This window comes from Galeopterus variegatus, unplaced genomic scaffold (genome assembly GCF_000696425.1).
Source record: "Galeopterus variegatus unplaced genomic scaffold, G_variegatus-3.0.2 Scaffold1873, whole genome shotgun sequence".
Classification (NCBI taxonomy): Eukaryota; Metazoa; Chordata; class Mammalia; order Dermoptera; family Cynocephalidae; genus Galeopterus; species Galeopterus variegatus.
Window position 1 is genome coordinate 32128 of NW_007727984.1, and position 21010 is coordinate 53137.

Genomic DNA, 21010 nt, shown 5'->3' on the forward strand with positions numbered 1-21010 from the left:
GGCCTAGGGGGAATCGCCGAGAACTCATGGGGTGAAGCGGAGCTAAGAAAGAGAACGTGGATGACTTCACCCGGGGAAGCTGCGGTGGTCACGTGTAGAGGGGGCGGGCGATCTGAGGCAGCGAGGAGCACGAGAAGGCGGTGGATCTGGGGGTTGGCCGTCGGGGTCCCCCGGCTGACGCTGGCCTGTTATAATGTGCAAACGTGCCCAACAGCACGACTCCTGGCCTCTGTTTCCCGCGCCGCTGATTTCTGGAGTGGACAGACCACGAGGATGTCTGCAGCCGGGAAGTTAAAAAGCAATTTCTGGGATCAGGAGATGAGCCTGGCACGTTAAGCGCTCGTGTCTCTGTGGCGCAATCGGTTAGCGCGTTCGGCTGTTAACCGAAAGGTTGGTGGTTCGAGCCCACCCAGGGACGGTACGTTTTACTTAACCGAATTCCTTCTTAAGCTACGTAAAAGCAACTTCAAGTTATGTGTCAACAACCTGAATTCTCTGTCCGCTTAAAATCACACGCCAAAATATGCTGTGCGAAGACTCAAGTTTCACAAAAGTTTCTGCAACGAGGCAGCCCACGTCTGGGGCTTCAGATCTAACCCCAGAGACACTGCACAAGTTCCCTCACTTCACGGAGCTGGAAGTTTTACAACTGCACATCTCTGGAAACAAGAATTGAGAACTAGGAAACCACAGTCTTCACTTGTGGGGAAGCCTCAAGTACGGGGTGGAAATCTTGGTTCTGCAGCGACATGACTTTGAACAAGTTACTGAATTTTCTGGGCCTCAATTTCTTTGTCTATAAAAGAGGGCTAATGTGTTAATCTAACATTTAATGAGAAATGCACATAAAGCGTTTGAGCACTTACTAAATGTTCATTAGACGTTTATTCCTGTAATTATTTTCAGTGGCATCGTCATTTTCATTTACCTAGCCTTTTATATTGCTGCATATCTTTTCATGGTATGGATGGGTCATTATATATTTAAACCATCCTCAATTGATGGGCATAAAATTTTCTAGATTGCTTATTATTATAAATAATTACAGTCATCCCTATGTATCCGTAGAGGATTAGTTCCAGGACCTCCTGCAGATACCAAAATCCGCGGATGCTCAAGTCGCTGATATTAAACGACGTGGTATTTGCACCTACTGCCATATACTTTAAATCATCTCTAGATTACTTATATTACCCAATACAATGTAAATGTGCCGTGTACATAGTTGTTATACTGTGTTCTTCAGGGAATAATTGACAAGGGGAAAAAAGTCTGTACATGTTCAAAACAGACGCATTTTTTTTCCAAATATTTTTGATCCGTGGTTGGTTGAATCCATGGATGCGGAACCCATGGATATGGAGGGCCAGTTGTATTCAGTGACTATCTTTAATTACTTGCGCAAGGCCTAAAGCAGATTCCTGGAAGTGGACTTGCCTGATCAAAGTATTAGTGCATTTCTAATTCTGCTAATTCATGCCTAATTTATACCTAGTCATATTTCTACATTCTAAGAAAATGCTCCTTCCTTGGCAACACTATCCGGCGTTTTTTTGTTTGTTTTTTGTCCTTTTTTTTGAGACCGGCCGAACCGCACTCAGCCAGTGAGCGCTGTGAGTGGACCGGTCATCCCTATATAGGATCCGAACCCGCGGCGGGAGCACTGCTGCGCTCCCAGCGCCGCACTCTCCTGAGTGTGCCACGGGCTTGGCCCCTAACCGGCGTTTAACAGCAGTATAAAACCATCACTTTTGCTTGGGGAATGTTATTGCTTGTTGGCCTGATGTATTTCTCTGAATCTTATAGGTGAGGAGCTGGTGCTGTGACGTCCTCCTTTGCTCTCCTGACCCCTGAGAATTCTGGAAAAGTGGTGCACAGAAAGGCCTGAGGTTGGATTCACCTGACTAGAGCTGCTGACAAGAATAACCCTGTTCCCATTTTTTCTGTGATGAGCGCTCAGGCTCCATATGCTGAGAAGAATCCAGAACTCACCCTCCAGAGTGGAACCTTTATGGTTGGTTCTAAGCCAAAAATATAATTGGAAAGGGGAGAGAAATTTTCATCAGATTTAAACTTTATATAATGGATTTTCCCCCTTGTTTTCTGGTGGCAACAAGAGGAGAGATTGCATTCTTTTTTTTTTTCAAAAGATGACCAGTAAGGGGATCTTAACCCTTGACTTGGTGTTGTCAGCACCACGCTCAGCCAGTGAGCGAACCGGCCATCCCTATGTGGGATCCGAACCCGTGGCCTTGGTGTTATGAGCACCGCACTCTCCCGAGTGAGCCACGGGCCGGCCCCAGAGATTGCATTCTTGTGACTTTATTTGGGGAACTTGATAATAGTGGCAGTTCTACCGCTCCTATGGAATTGTTTGGTCTATTCTGGTATGTGGTACTTGCTAAAAACCCTGTCTTGTGAGATGAGGTGGGCAAGAAGCTAAAGAAAACTTGTCATAGAAAATAGAAATAGAGGGAGTTAAGTCCAGTCTCTCTCCCCCACTACAAGACACTGTTGCAGTGGTCCTTATACCTATTGTCATGCCCCCCCTTGAATAAAGTCTGCTTTATCATCTTTAAAAAAGAGAGAGAGAGAAGAAAATAGAAACGGAGGGTGAATTCTCAAATAGATTCACTTAGACTTAAGTCTTATTTTGATCCTTTCAGAGGTTTAGATGGTCTTAGCTTAGGCTGCTGTAACAAACAAAATACTATGGACTGGGTGGCTTAAACAACAGATGTTTATTTCTCACAGTTCTGGAGGCTGGGAAGTCCAAGATCAAGGTGCCAGGATATTCATTCTCAGTGAGGGACCTCTACCTGGCTTGCAGACAGTGCCTTCTTGCTGTATCCTCACAAGGTGGAGAGAGGAAGTTCTGGTGTCTCTTCCTCTTCTACTAAGGGCACTAATCCCTTCACAGGGGTTCCACCCTCACAACCTCATCTAAACCTAATTAATTACCTCCCAAAGGCCTCACCTCCTAATACTATCACATTGGGATTGAGGGTTAGGGCTTCAACATATGAATTTGGGGGTGGGGGGGAGCAAACATTCAGTCAAAACAGGTGGTAACATAGATATTCCTCAAGAGTCTAAGATGCCCTTCATAGTGAGCAGATTGAAAGGACTTGAGAACAGTTACACGAAGTTGGGAGCAGGACTTGTCCGGTAGTAGTTCTTTGATCTTTTTCTTCTAGACGGATTGGGGGTGGGGGTGGGGGGGGGTATGAATATAAAAACAATGGATATAGAAAAGCACATGCAGTAGAAAATTATCATCTCTACTCAAGTTCCCAGTTTTCAAAAGGCAGAAAAAATACTAACCTGACCGGTTTTATTTTTTACAGTAAGTGTAACTTTATTGCATTTATAATGTAACAAAGTAATCATCCACTTTATAAGTATATATTAAAAACTTCGACACGGGACAGTGCGGTGCTGATATCACCAAGGCCACAGGTTCGGATCCTGTATAGGGATGGCTGGTTGGCTCACTGGCTGAGCGTGGTGCTGACAACACCAAGCCAAGGGTTAAGATCCCCTTACCAGTCATCTTCATATAATTAAAAAAAAAAAAATCGACAAACCAGGTTATATTCATCTGCTGTAACTCAAACTTAACCATAGGCTGCTGAAGCCACAGGGCAGGCCATTAACCCCACAATCACAACCTGTTTCCTGAGAGCTTGAGCAAGTCACAGTCCCTATGGACTTAAAGCATCATAATCCTGAAATTCCAAAGGATTTTCTTTCTCCCCTTGGTTTTTCCAGATGCTTGTCTACTCTGAGCTAGAGGCTCACAGATACTAATCCAAGACAAACAAAAAATCCTGCATTTTGAAATTCTAGTCATATTACCTGTATTTTTGTGGAAAACAAAGTCCAGCTTTGGTGTGAAAACTCTTTGGTGTGAAACTCTAATACACCAATATACTTGTGTCATAATAACACATAACATCAGTTACAGAACTTTGTTTTAATGAAATTGGAAAGCCCTGACAAGAAAATAAAGGTTCTGACAAACAAGAATTAGTGAAAAATTTAACCTACAGTTTACAATGTTCTGAGGGAAAAAAGATTGAACCAAATACATACATACATACATATCTCCAGTTCAGACATCGTACAGGTTTAAAGACATCAAATAATTCTCAAATAAATGAAAGAAATCAGGAGATACAAAACCTTTTTGTAAAACCTACTTGACACCAAAATGCAGCTAATAATGAAATGATTTCACAATGAAAATCTCAAGAATGGTCAAAGCAGGTCACATAGCCAATCCCAGAATCAAACAGAAGAGAAATAGACTCCACTACCTGATGTGAAGGAGCTGCAAAATATGGCAACCACTTTTTTCAACCTATCACATTTAGGGTACTCTATCGGAATATCGAGAGCTTCCTCGTTTTTCTTTACAGCTAGCTGAACTACATGCAATTGTATGGTTGTGCTGTCATGTATTTATTTAATCACCCCCAACACTGATAGACATTAAGACAGTTTCCAATCTTTTGTTATAACAAAAAATCCTTCATGAATAATCTTGTACATACTTAATTTCACACATATGTAGAATAAATTTCTAAGTATGTATTGCTGAAGTAAAAAAAATGCTTATATAAAATTGATAGGTATTGTCAAAAAGTACCTTGTAGAACTTGTACCTATTTACCTCTCATTAACAATTTGTAATAACCTCTCCAACATACTAAACTTTTAAAAATTCTATCATTTTGATAGGTGAAAAATGTTATTTCAGTATAGATTTAAATTGCATTATTACTTCTGTTAATAACAAAGTTTAGTATCTTTTCATATGGCTAATAGCTATTTATAATTTCTTTTCTTTATATGTTTGCCAGTATTATTGAGCTATTGGTTTATTTCTTATTGGTTTGTAGTTCTATAAATTTTAGGGAAACTAGCCTTTTATATGTGGGATGTGTGTTCTAAGACTGTAGGTGTTGCTTATGGTATGTTAAAGTCAGTACAGCCACATGAGAAGAGGCTTCAAAGAAACTATATTACACTCACAGGTTCCAGAGAAAGGGTCACAACATGCTATGCAGTACCACAGAGGTGCACAACCAGTGACATGCTCAACCAAACAAGTGGAGAGCAGAGAGTGAGAACCTGTGGGCCAAAGCCTTTATTGGGGTTGGGGTGGAGTTGAGTTTCATTAACTCCAAGGAATTTCTCTGGGTGGTCTGAAAGCAAACCAAGTAGAGGGTGGGGGTAGGGAGTAGAAGACTGGGGGTGGTTGGGTTTGCTATCAAGGAGTTTTGGCTGATTTGGGGTGTGGGTTCACAATTAGTGCAGTGAAAAGGATGTTGAAGCAGCAAAGCATGAGCTCAAAATGGAGGATTTTTTTTTTTTTTTTTTTAAAGATGACCGGTAAGGGGATCTTAACCCTTGACTTGGTGTTGTCAGCACCACGCTCAGCCAGTGAGCGAACCGGTCATCCCTATATGGGATCCGAACCCGGGGCCTTGGTGTTATCAGCACCGCACTCTCCCGAGTGAGCCACGGGCCGGCCCAATTTTTTTTTTTTTTTAAAAGATGACCGGTAAGGGGATCTTAACCCTTGGCTTGGTGTTGTCAGCACCACACTCAGCCAGTGAGCGAACCGGCCACCCCTATATAGGATCAGAACCCATGGCCTTGGTGTTATCAGCACTGCACTCTCCAGAGTGAGCCATGGGCTGACCCGAAATGGAGGATTTTTAACACAATGTGCGTTGCAAACATTTCCCCAAATTGTCATTTATCTATGGACCCTGCTAATGAAGATTTCATTAGATTTATGTAGTCAAATCCTTCAATATTTTCTTGCAGGACTACTGAGTTCGTGTCATAGGTAGAACAGCCTTTCCACACAGATACTTAAATAATAAAATGATTGTTCCATGGTTTCTACAAGAACTTTTATATTCTTTTCATTATCTTTGATCAGATTTGGAGTTTACCCTTATATAAATAGTATGGAATTCTTTGACCTTTTTTTTTTTTTTCAGACAGCTACCTATTTATCAAAAACCTGTTCCTATAAACTTATTGAGTCCCTTTTTCTTATATATTACATTTCTTTATGTATTTTGGTTTATTTCCCGACTCTATTCTGTCTATACTATTGTGTCTATTTAGACATGATATCTGTTTCAAATACTATAATTCATAACATTTTAATATTTCATAGGGCTAATCCTTCCTTATTATTCTTTTTTAAAGAACAAATGTCTGCATATTACTGTTTGCTATTTTTCCATTTGAACTTTAGAATCATATTGTCCAATTTGGATTTTTAAAAAACGTCTTGATATTTTAATGAAAGCAGTGTTAAATTCAGACACCAAGTAAAGGAGGTGCTGTCGTTATGATATTGTCTCCTATCAAAGAGCACAGTCTATCTTGGTTAATAGAGGAGGCTGCCCTAATACAGGTTGTTCCCTAACTTAAGCATTCATCCAAATCACCTGGAAAGCTCGTTAAGTCACAAATTGTTGGGCCCACCCCCTAGCTTCTGATTCAGTAGGTCTAAGGTGGCCCAAGAATTTGCATTTCTCACAAGTTTCAAGGTGATATTGAAGATGATTGTCCTGGGACCACACTTTGAGAGTAACTGGCCTAGTGTGTAGGCCACTGTACTGGTCATTTTGGAGATGGTTGGTAAGATATATAAGTGAGACTAAAGCATATTTACAAACTTAAAAAAAAAAGTGCTGGTAAATGATCCTTAGGATGATTTGCATGAGTTAAAAAGGAAATGTCCACGTTGCTGGGGAGAAATCTGTTGACTGATGCCAAAGTTTGCTTCCACTCATCTTGCAAACCAACTTAACCCATGTCACCAATCCGATCCGTGAAAGGTAATTTAGCAAAAACAAATGAAAGGCAAACAACTTCAGGCTTTCGGGGTAGAACAAAGTTTTAACTCAAAACACTCTGGAGTGGCCACCTATACCCACCAAATAAAACCGCGGCTGTAGACTCCCTACTCGCCGGCTCTACGCATTCCTTCTTGTTCTTCCTTTTCTCTTCTCCGTCCTCCCCTTTTTTCTTTACTCTTCTGCGTCTCTCCTCCGCCTCCCCAACTCCCTTTCCAGGGCCTTCGCCCCTTTTTCGTTTCGGAACCTTCCTAAATGAGTTGTATTTTACAGCCCTTTGCGGCTGGTGAACATTTTAAAATCTAAAAAGCAAAGACAGATGCTCCTTAGCACCTAACGGAGAACATTTTAACCAGCTAAGAAGGCCCTTCAAAATCTCATGCAAGAACAAGAAGAGAACAGCGTTTCCACTTGGTCGCGTCCTAAAGGGGTCTTCTTGGAGCAGAGCCCGAGCAGGAGGAAAGGGGCCCCCCGAGGTTGTGCACTCGCCCCTCGGAGCTGCTCAGCTCGGCTCTCCTTTGCGCCGGAAGGGGCCGGCCTCGGCTCATGACCCCTTGGTCTCCGCAGGCACTGGAATCCCCAGCCGGATTCCTTTTCTGATGAGTTTGGAGCGAATGGAGGAGATTTCGGGAATAGTTTGCCAAAGTTTAAATCAGCAATGGCCATAGTGGAGATTTAGAAGCTCATCATTCTGTTAGAAGATGACCAAGAGGATTCGATAAAGAAAACCAGAAAGAAAAAAAAAAGAAGAGGATACGCCCAACGTGGGGCTCGAACCCACGACCCTGAGATTAAGAGTCTCATGCTCTACCGACTGAGCTAGCCAGGCGCCGATAGCCACACCTTCCCTATGTCAATATCACTTTCTTTCCATAGACAGGATGAATGACACAACCACGCGAAAGTCAGAGAGGAAAATGTTTCAAGGTCTAGGACTAAGTGTAGCAACACAACAGCCTTTTACCATTGAGGAATCCGAGGTTTAGAGAGAGAGAAGGGGACTGCGCACGGCCAGGTGGGATAGCCAAGGTCGCGGGATTCACTACCTTAAAACCTCAATGTTTCCACAAACTCCTGTTAGACCCGGACACTCTGAGAGCCCGGTTTCTGGGACTCTCCCCTGCTGTGGAAGTGGCGTAAGAGCACGAAGTAACGTGAATAACGGGAGCAAACAGCCGCCTGCGGGGAGCAAAAGGGGGTCAGGAACTCGTGCTCCCAGGACCTTGGGGGCTGCAGCCCCTGCTTCCTTCTCGGTCCGAAAATTTTCTCCCCCTTAAACCATGACGATGGGGGTGGGGGTGGGGGAATAGGGGCCCGCTACTGGGAAAATAGGTTTTATTCACTATTCACTCGCGGCACAAATTTGTTTCAAAATACTAAACTTTTGTACTGCCTGACTAAAAGACCTCGGTCATACGTTAAAGCTCCCACCGAGATTTAAACTCGGATAGGATTCAGAGCCTCAGGTGTAGGTGTTCGCAGGAGCTTACACTCCACACTACGAAGCCTTTAATTCTCCAGCCTCTGGAAGAGGCGCTGAGTTCCAGACTCCAACGAAGGGTTTTCTCCTCTGCTCACGGGAGGGCTGGCTGAAGGAACCTCCCTCTGAAACCTGAGTACCCGCTCCATGGATCGCCACAAGGCCCTGAAACGTCTCTGCCTCGGCGGGTTAGGTTTGCTTTGGTCGGCCAGCCGCGGAGTGAGCTGAATGGAACTACTACTCACCTAATTCGTTGACTGCACTTCTGCGACGCTGCCTTGAGTGAAGACAGAATTACAAGCTGTGTGACTTCCAAAAGGTTGAAAAGGAAAGCTGTCAAGCTGGACTGCAAACGTGCCATGACTCGGATTCGAACCGAGGTTGCTGCGGCCACAACGCAGAGTACTAACCACTATACGATCATGGCGAACCAACTGACAAGGCAGCAGACCAGGGCTGGATTTACTGCTATTTGAGGCAGGAATACTTGCCGTATGCTGCTGCTTCCTTTACCTGTTCCGTGTGATCCGCATCAGTCAGAATAACAAAAGTTTTCACTCCTCAACCTAGAAGCTCCCACACCCGAATCGAGTTCTGAGACTCTAAATCCCGCTATGCCGGCGTCAACATCACCTCCTCCACTGGGCGGCAGCGCGCCCAGGTCCTGACTGGAGGATAGAAAGCGGCGGCCATATCCTGGAACCTCCGTCGCCTCTCCGCCACTTCTCTCCCCACCCCCCTCCCCCCGAACAATCAAGCCTCCTCGCCCATGGGTGCGGCAGACAGTCCCAAAGGATTTTCCTAATTACATCTCCAGCCCGTGCCCTGGAACTGGTTTCTGTCCCCAGAATGGCGAATCCGGTATCGAAACAGAGCTGGTGAGCTGCAGAAGCCGGAGAGGGCCGCTTCTTGATTACTTTTTCTGGCTCCCTCACCGCTCCCAGCAGCGCCACGCGCTCTCTGGAACTGCGGGAGCTTGTGTTGACTTTCTTATACTGATTCTTTAATAAATCAGAGCCGCCTCCCTAGAATTCAGGAAAAACAAATCTAAACAGCCTGTATTTCAGACACTTCCCGAAAGACCTCCCAAAAAATAATTATTGTAAGTTCATGCGACGACCCGCGGCCAAACCCAGCAGACCGGATTGGCTTGCGGGTGCAGCTACAAAAACACCCGGAGGCTTACTCTCGGGAGAAATTCAACGTGGACGCAGTCTTGGACGCCAAGGGTGGTGTTTTGGGGTAAAGAACGAAGTGAGGAGAAAGAGAAAAAAAATGCGAAGGTTGCGTTGGCCGGGAATCGAACCCGGGTCAACTGCTTGGAAGGCAGCTATGCTCACCACTATACCACCAACGCGCTCGCAGAAGAAACTCGGCAGGTTTCCCTATAAGGGACTAAATTATAAAGTTTCGGTCCTACAATTATCAACCTAATTTGAGATTAACATTAAGGGAAACCTAGACCACAAAACCAAAAGAAAAAGAGAAAAAGCTCTCTAAGATTTCTCCTGTTCAAAATTTTGTAGTAATTTCTTGTTTCACGTGTTTAAGGAAAGTCAATTCTAGTTCTTCTATCGTTTGAAGGGAGCCTCTGAAATCCAGAAGAGTTAAGGCTGTGCTGTGGGAATTACCTAAGCACAACACATCGTTACCCATTTGAGAGCGTTTCTTTAGGACAAATGCATGAAGCTTACGTAAAAAAGGTAAAAGTTGCATTAAAAATATGGTGTTTTTTGTTTTTTTTTAAATGTGCTGCACATTTTTAAGCTTTGGGTACATATTGCCAAATTGCTGTGTGAAGAGATATCATCAATTTTCAATATCAATAAGTATTAGCAAATTACATCAGTCGATGGATAACGTCATTCTTTTCATCTTTAGGAAAGTGCAGAATAAAAATTTGGAGTCATTTAAATTTGCATTTATCTTATAACTATTGAGGTTGATCATTTTTCATAATCTTACCAATTATTTGCTTTAGTTTTGAGACTTACTAAGTCATACGCTTTACTTTTTTTCTACTTGGTATTTGTTTTCTCTACTGATTTATACCAATTTATCATTTGTCTTTCTTTTAATACTATTTGTGGGATTTTTAGAGGGGCAGAAGTTTTCTGTTTTTACACAGTCTAATCTGTCAGTTTATCTTTATGATTGTTTTTTGCTTTTATCTTGAAAAAATCTTCTCTAGCCCAAAATTAAAATAATTATTCATTAATCTTTTCTTCTAGCTGTTTAATAGTTTCAGTTCTTGCATTTAATTCTTTAGTCCATTTGATATGTGGTATGAGGTAGTAACTCCACTTCCAGAAAATTATTCTAAGGAGACATCCAGGAATATACACAAAGATTTATCTACATAGATGTTCATCAAAGGGTTATTTATGAAACCAAAATTTTAGGGGGAAAAAACTTTAAAAATCCAGAAATGGATTGATTAAATCCATTTTGGTTTTTAAAAACCACACGAGTTTTGTTTTATTAGTTATATTCACATTGTACATTGCTGGTGAGAGTGTGAATTGGTATGACTTCTATAGAAGGCAAATTGATAATATCTATCCACAAATTCACATACCTTTTGAACCAGCATTTCAATTCCTGGGCATTTATTCCACATATGTGCAAAATGACATATATACAAGATTATTTATGGCAGCATTTTTGTAATAGGGTTAGAAATAACCTAAGTGCCCAACAATAGGAAGCTGGTTAAATTATGGAATACCCATACAATGGTATACTATTTGCCACTAGAAAGAATGAGGAAACTCTTCATGTTGAATCTGCAAGTACTTCTAAGATATATGGTTGAATGGAAAAGGCAAAGTGCAGAAAATCGTGCATAGATTGCTACCATTTGTGCAAGGGAAAGTACATATTTAAATGTATACGTACGTATACATGTATGTACTTGTATTTGCATAAAATATCTCCGATATTATAATTAAGAAACAACATTGGTTGCCTCATTGGAGGAAAAATAGACGGCAGAGATGAAAGCCAGGTTTAATCACTTTGGCTTTTTTTTTTTTTTTTTTTTTAAAATGACCGGTAAGGGGATCTTAACCCTTGACTTGGTGTTGTCAGCACCAAGCTCACCCAGTGAGCTAACCAGCCATCCCTATATGGGATCCGAACCTGGGGCCTTGGTGCTATCAGCACCACACTCTCCCGAATGTGCCATGGGCCGGCCCTCACTTCCTCCTATTTGAATCATGTAATTATATATTACCTAAACTATGTAATTATATATTACCTTTTCAAAAATTAAATAATTAAGTCGAAGAAGAATATGTCTGTGAAGAATATTCATTTCCGCTGGAAAGTATTAGAAATATATTACTAACAAAAAATAGCTGGTAATAAAATAGTATGTATAGCATGACTCCATTTTCTGTTTTAAAAACTGGATATTAAAATGATCTTAGGGTAATACAATTGTGAGTGATTTTTTTTTCTCTGCGTTTTTCTACATTTTCTGTATTTGTGCTTTGGATCGATGGAGAACTGACTAGCAAAATCGATATTTATTTTAAAAACCTCTACAGGAAGGGGTGACAGAAGGAAAAAAAAGAAAGAAAAGACTCTTTCCCTGACCGGGAATCGAACCCGGGCCGCGGCGGTGAGAGCGCCGAATCCTAACCACTAGACCACCAGGGACGTTAACAGGTACTTCCTGCAATCCATATACGATTCTAACCGAACGTACGTTTCAACTTAACTCGTTCGTTAGCGTTGTTTTGACTGCCTAAGTTTTGAGATTCTCGCACACTGGGCCTTCCATGTCAGTACTACTTCTCTTCCCGGTACTTCTTTCTTGGAGTAGAAAACATTATGAAAGAATTCCCAAGCCTTGCTCTCAGAGCCGAGGGAGGATCGTGTATCACAGTCCCCAAGACCAGAAACGAATGCCCGGAGAGAAGACAGACAAACAGAAGCTCGCAGCTCCTAGTACTTACAATGTATTTCTTGAACTGATCCATAGAAGAGTAAAGGTCCCATATGGGTCTTTGCCAAAAAACGACTAGAAACTTTTCCTTAAGGAATATAAAGGACGTCTTGTGAGTTACGCTGAGAGACCGTGGGCTATTTTTCACGTCCACGTTTTATTTTTAACTCCCTAGTGGGAGACTAAGAGAAGCGCTGGGTCTTGGAGCTTTAAAAAATTTTAAATATGAGGGAGGGGAGTGAGGAGAAAGAAAGAAAACCGGGGTGCATGCCTAGACTGAAGGAACTTTTAAAACAATCCGCGTCAATGTATGGCAAGTTAACTTTACATGAGAGAAAAGAAAGCAAATGCGGCAAATGTTGACAATAAATCGTGTTCCTTACATTGTACTTCCAGCTTTTCTGTAGGTTTGAATTTTTTTTTTTTTTTTTTTTTTTTTTTTTTTTTTTTTTGATCGGTAAGGGGATCTTAACCCTTGACTTGGTGTTGTCAGCACCACGCTCTCCCAAGTGAGCCAACCGACCATCCCTATATAGGGATCTGAATCCGTGGCCTTGGTAGGTTTGAAATTTTTAAAAACAAAAGTTGAGAAACAAAAATGAATAAAACAATCAAAAGCCTCCCTCAGGTCTTTTTTGATAAGATGACCACAACGAGATTAACTGTGCACATGAATTCAAATAGAATTTTTAAAAAGCAATCCCCACTCCCTCCCTATACACTTACACCTGAAAATACTTTTGATAATGAATGAAAAATATAATTCAAAAATTGAATCATCAGTGATGTGTGCATATCAACAGGGCCTGACCCAAAAAAAATGGTGGTAAGATATGAGGTGTTTAAGGAGTTTTTCTGTTGCTTTGTTTTGCTTTTAAAGTATCAATGTTAAGATGTTGTTTAAGAAAAGCATTAAATTTCCACTCAGAAATTGCCACCTTCCAATAGGCTTAAATGCCAGAAATGAGGGAGGCTAGTAACTAAATACTATACGTCTATTTTCACAAAAGCTCAGGAATCCTGTGGTTAAGTCACCAAGGAACCTACAGAGCCCACCTTCTTTTATTCTAGCTGTTTCCACTGGGCATCACCTGTGCCCCAAGGCTGGAAAAATAAGTAACTTTCAGAACAACATTTGGGATTGTGCCTGGGGTACAAAGTAAATATTTATTTCTCTAAGTCACAGAGGAAATCAGCCTCCTTACGTTTTGGTCAAAAGTACTTTTTCATTGATTACTCTACCACCTGCTGGTAATTTTTTGTAACACAGGAGAACCAGTAAGGAGAGTATAAACTCTGGGAGCTAGCCACCCAGGGGAATCTCATCAAACCACCATGATAGGATTAAACTTCCTCCTCCTCCTGGCACTACACACCTAGGATGGATGGGAAGAGTGTGATTCATTCATTTCACTCTGTGTTCTCTTTTTTCCTTTTTCAAACATTTACAGATCATATCCCAGACTAGGTTTTAAGATACAAAAATACTCTTAAAGTACTCACAATCTAATGGAAAACCAAATAAACAAGCGAATAAAAGAGAATACAGTGTTACACCACCAAGGTCAAGGGTTCGGATCATCCTATTGGCCAGCCACCAAAAAAAAAAAAAAAAAAAAAAAAGTGAATGAAAGAATGGATCAGGGAAGATTGCATAGATATATTTTTCCCTATTCCTCCTCCTAATACAACTAAGATCCCTGGACATTACATACAACACAAACTTAAGACTCTGAAAGATGAGAGAAGGAGGTAGACCAGCTAGGGGCCTCAGAGCCAAGGAATAACGGTTATTTCCCTGGGCTTTCTTTTTGTCTCATATATCTTAGACTTGGAGCTGAAGAAACCAGCAACCTGGAAACGCCAACAGGAGCAGCCAAAAAAAACCCTATCAGCCGGCTCTCTCTAGCCAAAGGACCAGGAATTAGGCAGCCTAGCAAAACAGAAAACTTTTAGACAATAACTGCTCTATTCCAGCCAAATACAGAAACAAATTGTGGCTCCCCTCTACCCATGCCAGCAAAGACTGAATGGGGTCCCTAGACTTCTATCCTCAGTAGGCCTGTAAGGAGGCATCCCTCCCCTTTCCGGCTGGGGGGTGATATCAGAGGAAACTTAATAGTCAGTGTTGGAGTGAATAGGACTGAAGCCATGTTGAAACCTACAACCACATGGGCTCTAAAGGATTTTTAAAAGACAGGGTTTTTTTTGGCATGCATTTCTCTGAGTTCCTTCTTTTCCCATGGCTATTTGATATTTTGAACCTTGTTTAAGGGGCAAGATGACATTATTTACATGAGTGTAAAGTAGTTTTCCAGCCAGCCTGCTGCAGACTTGCACATACTACCCAAACCCTGAGATAAGGACAGAAGCAGAAACCAGACATTCTTGGCATAACTTTGCACCTGAGACCTTGTATGAAGCCCTCTCTGCTCACGTGCCCCTCTCTCCTGCTTTTCATTTCCCACGTTCCATTCCCTCATCCCCCTCTTTAAAAACCCCTTGGTAAATCTGAATCTCTGAGATGGCTTTGTCTGGCCATCCTCCTTCAGGTTTACTGGAGAGATGGGTTAGCCTAACATCTCTCCTCAGGTCACTGGTATTCCTGAATAAAGCTGACTTCCATTTTCACCAACATTTGACTTTTGTTTGTTTTTTGTATGGGAGCAGGCAGGTGGATCTGTGAAATTGGTATCAATTTAGGGGAGCCTCAGCCAGAGCTGAGTGTGCCCTGTAACATCAGGACTGTCATCAAAACTCAATGATAACAAGGCAACTCCCAATCCCCAGTGTCAGTGGAGTCCATGTGGGGAGCAATAAGGAGGTACTGCTACCTCTCCCAGACAGGTTGGAATCACTGGAGGCCTAGTGGGGAGCTGGAACTCCTACTTCTGCCCAGCGGTAATGAGTAGTTCCTCCCCTCAGATGTCAATAGAGGCCAAGTGCAGAATCTGGACTCCTACACCTACCTGGCTGTAACAAGGCACTCCTAACTACCCCCCACCCCCTCCCCCCACACACTTCCCCCGCCTAAGCAGTATCAGAGAAAACCAACTAAAACATAAGGTTGAAATAAGATCTGGAGTCTTAAAACATAATGCCCAAAATGTCCAGGTTTCAATTAAAAGGCACTCATATCGACAATTGAGGAAGATCTCAAACTGAATGAAAACAGACAACAGCTAGATGATAGAGATGTTAGAATTATCTGACAAAGTTTTTTTTTATTTCTCCCTTTTTTTGACTTTTTTCTCTTGTTTGTTTTTTCTTTTCTTTGTTATCTGACAGATTTTAAAGTAGTCATCATAAAAATGTTTCAACAAACAATTATGAGCATTCCTGAAACAAATGAAAAAATAGAAGGTCCCAGCAAAGAAGTAAAAAGTCTCAGTAAAGAAATAGAAAATATAAAGAAGAACCAAATGAAAAAGAAAATTTTTTTTGCTGGCTAGGGATCTGAACCCTTGACCTTGGTGTTATCAACACCACAAAATGAAGATTTTAGAAATGAAAAATAGGATAACCAAAAATTTTTTAAAATTTCAATGGATAGGCTCAAAAGCAGAATGGAGGAGACAGAGGGAAGAATCAGTGAACTGGAAGACAGAACAATTCTGAGAAATGGAGAAAACAGACTGGGAAAAAAATTAGCAGAGCCTCAGGAACTTGTGAGATTACTACAAAATATTTAATATTTGTGTCAAACTCCCAGAAGGAGAAGAGAAAGAGAACAAGGCTGAAAAACATACCAAAAGAAATAATGGCTGAAAATTCCCCAAATTTGGCACAGGGATGAACCTACAGATTCAAGAAGCTGAGTGAACCCCAAATAGGATAAACCCAAACAAATTCATGCCAAGACACATCATAGTCAAACTGCTGAAAACTAAAAACAAACAAATCTTGAAAGCAGCATGGAGAAAAACAATTTGAATGACAGCAGATTCTCATCAGAAGCTATTAAAGAAGAGGCACAAAGTTTTTCAAGTGCTGCAAAAAAAGACTGTCAACTCAGAATCCTATATCCAGTGAAAATATCCTTCAAGAATGAAAGGGATACAACTCAACAACAAAAAGACAAGTAATCCAATGAAAAAATGAGCAACGGACTTAAATAGACATTTCTTCAATGTCTAATCAAAATATCCAAATGGCCAACAAGCACATGAAAAGATGTTCAATGTCATTAGCCATTAGAGAAGTACAAATAAAACCACAATAAAATACCACTTCATACCTACCAGGATGGCTATAGTTTCTAAAATGGAAAATAATTGTTAGTAAGAACAAAGAAAAAATGGAACCCTTGTGTATTGCTGGTAGGAATGTAAAATTGTGCAGCTGCTGTGAAAAACAGCTTGGCAGTTCTTCAATAAGCTAAACGTACAATTAAACATAGAATATGACTCAGTAATTCCACCCCTAGGTATATACCCCAAAAATCTGAAAACAGGTACTCAAACAAATACTTGTACATGCACGTTCATAGCAGCACTATTCATAATAGCTAAAAAATGGAAACAACCCAAATGTCCATTAGTAGATGAATGGATAAACAAACTGTGGTATATAAACACAATGGCATATTACTCAGCCATGAGAAGGAATAAAGTACTGATACATGCTATAACATGAATGCAGCTCAAAAACATTATGCTAAATGAAAGAAGCCAGACACAAAAGATCACATATTATATAATTCCATGTATATGAAATGCCCAGAATAGGTAAATCTATAGTAAAAGAAAGCTGGTTGGTGGTTGCCAGAAGTTGAGGGGTGACTGGGTACAGGGTTTCCTTTAGGGGTAATGAAAATATTAAGGAACTAGACAGTGCTAATGGTTGCACAACATTTTCAATGTACTAAATACTACTAAACTGTACACTTTAAAATGGTTAAAATTGTGAAGTCCATGTTATGTGTATTTTACCACAATAAAAAAATAATGAAGGGCTGGCTGGTTAGCTCAGGTAGAGCGTAGTGCTGATAACACCAAGGTCCAGGGTTCAATCCCTGTACTGGCCAGCTTCCAAATAAATGAATAAATGAATATTGAAGAGAAAATCTTAGGATATTTTGTAGATATAGACAAGATTATTCTAAAATTTATATGAAAGGGAAAGGAGCTAGAATAGCTAAAACAATTTTGAAATAGAATTAACTGGGGAGCTAGAATAGCTAAAACAATTTTGAAATAGAATTAACTGGGGAGAATCAGCTTATCCATTTTCAGGACTTATTATATGGCTACAGTAGTTGACACTGTGTGTTGCTGGCAGAGGGATAAATACACAGATCAATGAAACAGGATAGAAAACAGAATACAGTACTCTGTAGTAGACCCACACAAATATACCCAACTGATTTTTTTATACAAGGGTAAACTTACAAAAGCAATTCAATGGAGGAAAGAGCTTTTCCATCAAACATTGCTGAAGAAATTGGACATTCTTAGGCAGATAAATAAGTGAAACAAAACCTCAACCTAAGTCTCATACCTTAATATCCTATATAAAAACTAACTTAAGGGCCGGCCCGGTGGCGCACTGGATAGTGCACCGCTTGGGAAGCGCGGCGGCGCTCCCGTCCGAGGGTTCGGATCCCATATACAGACCGGTTCCCGCTCACTGGCTGAGCGAGGCGCGGGAGCAACACCGAGGCTTGCGATCCCGTTGCCGGTCCCGGCCCGGTATGGGAGCGACACTGAGGGTTGCGATCCGTTGCCGGACACGGAAAAAAAACAAAGAAAAAAAAAAAAAAAAAAAAAAAAAAAAAAAAAAAAAAAAAAAAAAAAAACTAACTTAAAAAAAAATAAAATAAATAAAAACTAACTTAAAGTAGGTCACCAACCTAAATGTGAAATGTAAAACTTTTATAAAAAAAAAAAAAATAGAAGAAAATCTTCATGATCTAGGGCTAGACAAAGACGTGACACCAAAAGCACAATCTATAAAAGGAAAAACTGATAAATTAGACTTCACTAAAATTAAACACATTTGTTCTACAAAAGACCCTGTTACAAAGATGAAAAGACAAGCTACTGGGGCCGGCCCGGTGGCGCACTGCTACAGTGTGCCGCTTGGGAGCGCGGCGGCGCTCCCGCCGAGGGTTCGGATCCCACATACAGACCGGTTCCCGCTCACTGGCTGAGTGAGGTGCGGGCGCAACACCGAGGGTTGCGATCCCGTTGCCGGTCCCGGCCCGGTATGGGCGCGACACTGAGGGTTGCGATCCGTTGCCGGACACGAAAAAAGACAAAAAGGAAAAAAAAAAAAAAAAGACAAGCTACTGATTGGAAGAAAAATATTTGAAAACCACATCCTCAACAAAGGACTACTATCTAGAATACATAATGAATTCTCAAAACCCAACAGTTAAAAAAAAAAAAACCCAAATGAGTAAATTAACCCTCCCCAAACAATCCGATGAGAAAATGGTAAAAAAAAAAAAAAAAAAAAAAAAGGGAAAGGAAAGAAAAAAATATAAAGACACATTTCACCGACAAGGATATACAAATGGCAAATAAGCATATAAAAAGATTTTCAATATCATTAGTCATTAGAGAAATTCAAATTAAAACCACAATTATATATCACTATACAACTATCAGAATGGCTAAAATAAAAAAATAGTGACAACGTCAAATGCTGGTGAGAATGCAGAGAAACTGGATCACTCATCCATTGCTTATAGGATTGTAAAATGGTACACCTACCCTGGAAAACAGTTTGCCAGTTATCTGTAAAACAAAATATGCGATTGCCCTATGTATTAGTCAGGGTTCTCCAGAGAGACAGAATCAGTAGGATATATTACAATTATATGAGAGGGATTTACTAGGGGAATTAGCTCACGTGGCTATGAAGAAAAGTTCCACGATAGGCCGCCTATAAACTGGATGCCGGTAGTGTGGCTCAGTCCAAGTTCAAAGGCCTCAGAACCAGGGAAGCTGATGGTGTTCTTTGTGTAAGTTCTGGAACCCAAAAGCTTAAGAGTCTCAAGCTCTGATGTCCACAGACAGGAGAGAAGAGTGTATCCCAGCTCCAGCGGATCGAGAGAGAGCTTCACCTCTTTCCACTGTCTTTTGTTCTCTCAGGACCCCCAGTGGATTAGATGGTTCCCACCCACACTGAGGGTGGGTCTTTCACACCCAGGCCACGAAGACTCTCATACTAATCTCTGCTGGAAACACCCTCATGGACACACCTAAAAAGATTGCTTTACCAGGTTTCTCAGCATTCCTTCAACTAACCAAGTTGACATCTAGAATTAACCTTCACACCATATGACCTAGCTTTTGCACTCCTGGCCATTTATCCCAGAGAAATAAAAACTTATGTTCACACAAAAACCTGTACACAAATGCTTATAGCAGATCTATTAATAATAGCCAAAAACTGGAAACAAGGCAGATGTTCTTCAATAGGTGAATGGTTGGGCCGGCCCGGTGGCGCACTGCTACAGTGCGCCGCTTGGGAAGCGCGGAGGCGCTCCCGCTGAGGGTTCGGATCCCACATGCAGACCTGCCGCTCACTGGCTGAGCGAGGAGCGGGGGCAACACCGAGGGTTGCGATCCCGTTGCCGGTCCCGGTCCGGTACGGGCGCGACACTGAGTGTTGCAATCCGTTGCCGGTCATGAAAAAAGACAAAAAGACAAAAAAAAAAAATAGGTGAATGGTTAAACAAACTGCAGTACATCTGTAACATAGAATACTAGTTAGCAATAAAAAGGAACAAATTACAATACACCTAACGGGCAGAGGGCCATGAAAATCAACTACCATGTATACTGTAAGTTATTTAAAAAAAAAAAATTACAATACACCTAAAAACCTGGATGAATCCCCAGAGGATTATGCTGAGTGAAAAAAGCCAATCCCAAAAGGTTACATACTGCACAATTCTACTTACATAACATTCTTAAAATGACAAAGTTATAAAAATGGAGAACAGATTAGTTGTAGTTGTGGCCGGGGGTTAAGGTGAGGATGGGGTTGGGAGAGAAGCGACTTTAGCAACATGAGGGATCCTTGCGGTGATGAAAACATTCTTTATCTTGACTATATCAATGTCAATTTCCTAGTTGTGATATTGTATTATAGTTTCACAAGACAGTTACCACCATGGGAAACTGGGTAAAGGATATACATGACCTTTCTGTATTATTTCTTACAACTGCATGTAAAGCTATCATTATCTCAAAATAAAAAGTTTAATTTATGTTTAATGAGTATAGAGTTCCAGTTTTGCAAGATAAAAAGAGTTCTGGACACTGGTTGCACAACAATGTGAATGTACTTAACAGTACTAAACTGTACACTTAAGATAGTGAATATTATGTTATGTGTATTTTACAACAACAAAAAATAAAAAATACACGGGCCGGCCCATGGCTCACTCGGGAGAGTGCGGTGCCGATAGCACTAGGGCCACGGGTTTGGATCCCATATAGGGATGGCCGGTTTGCTCACTGGGTGAGCGTGGTGCTGACAACACCAAGTCAAGGGTTAAGATCCCCTTACCGGTCATCTTTTAAAAATAAATAAATAAATAATACACAAAAAAGTTTAATTAAAAAATAACGACTTGGGAGAGTGCAGTGCTGGTAATACCAAAGCCACAGGTTCGGATCCTATATAGGGATGGCCGGTCTGCTCACTGGCTGAGCGTGGTGCTGACAACACCAAGTC

At 41.2% G+C, this 21010-nt stretch overlaps 5 non-coding genes across 5 annotated transcripts; 1 reads left to right on the plus strand and 4 right to left on the minus strand.

The window, feature by feature from the left end:
- Nucleotides 1-344: 344 nt before the first annotated feature.
- On the plus strand, nt 345-418 carry TRNAN-GUU. The gene has a single exon. It is a non-coding gene; the product is annotated as a tRNA-Asn (tRNA).
- A 7225-nt stretch (nt 419-7643) lies between these two features.
- Nucleotides 7644-7716, minus strand: TRNAK-CUU. Its single transcript has one exon. It is a non-coding gene; the product is annotated as a tRNA-Lys (tRNA).
- A 1006-nt stretch (nt 7717-8722) lies between these two features.
- TRNAH-GUG lies at nt 8723-8794 on the minus strand. Its single transcript has one exon. It is a non-coding gene; the product is annotated as a tRNA-His (tRNA).
- An 858-nt stretch (nt 8795-9652) lies between these two features.
- Nucleotides 9653-9724, minus strand: TRNAG-UCC. The gene has a single exon. It is a non-coding gene; the product is annotated as a tRNA-Gly (tRNA).
- A 2234-nt stretch (nt 9725-11958) lies between these two features.
- On the minus strand, nt 11959-12030 carry TRNAE-CUC. The gene has a single exon. It is a non-coding gene; the product is annotated as a tRNA-Glu (tRNA).
- Between the last annotated feature and the right edge of the window lie 8980 nt (nt 12031-21010).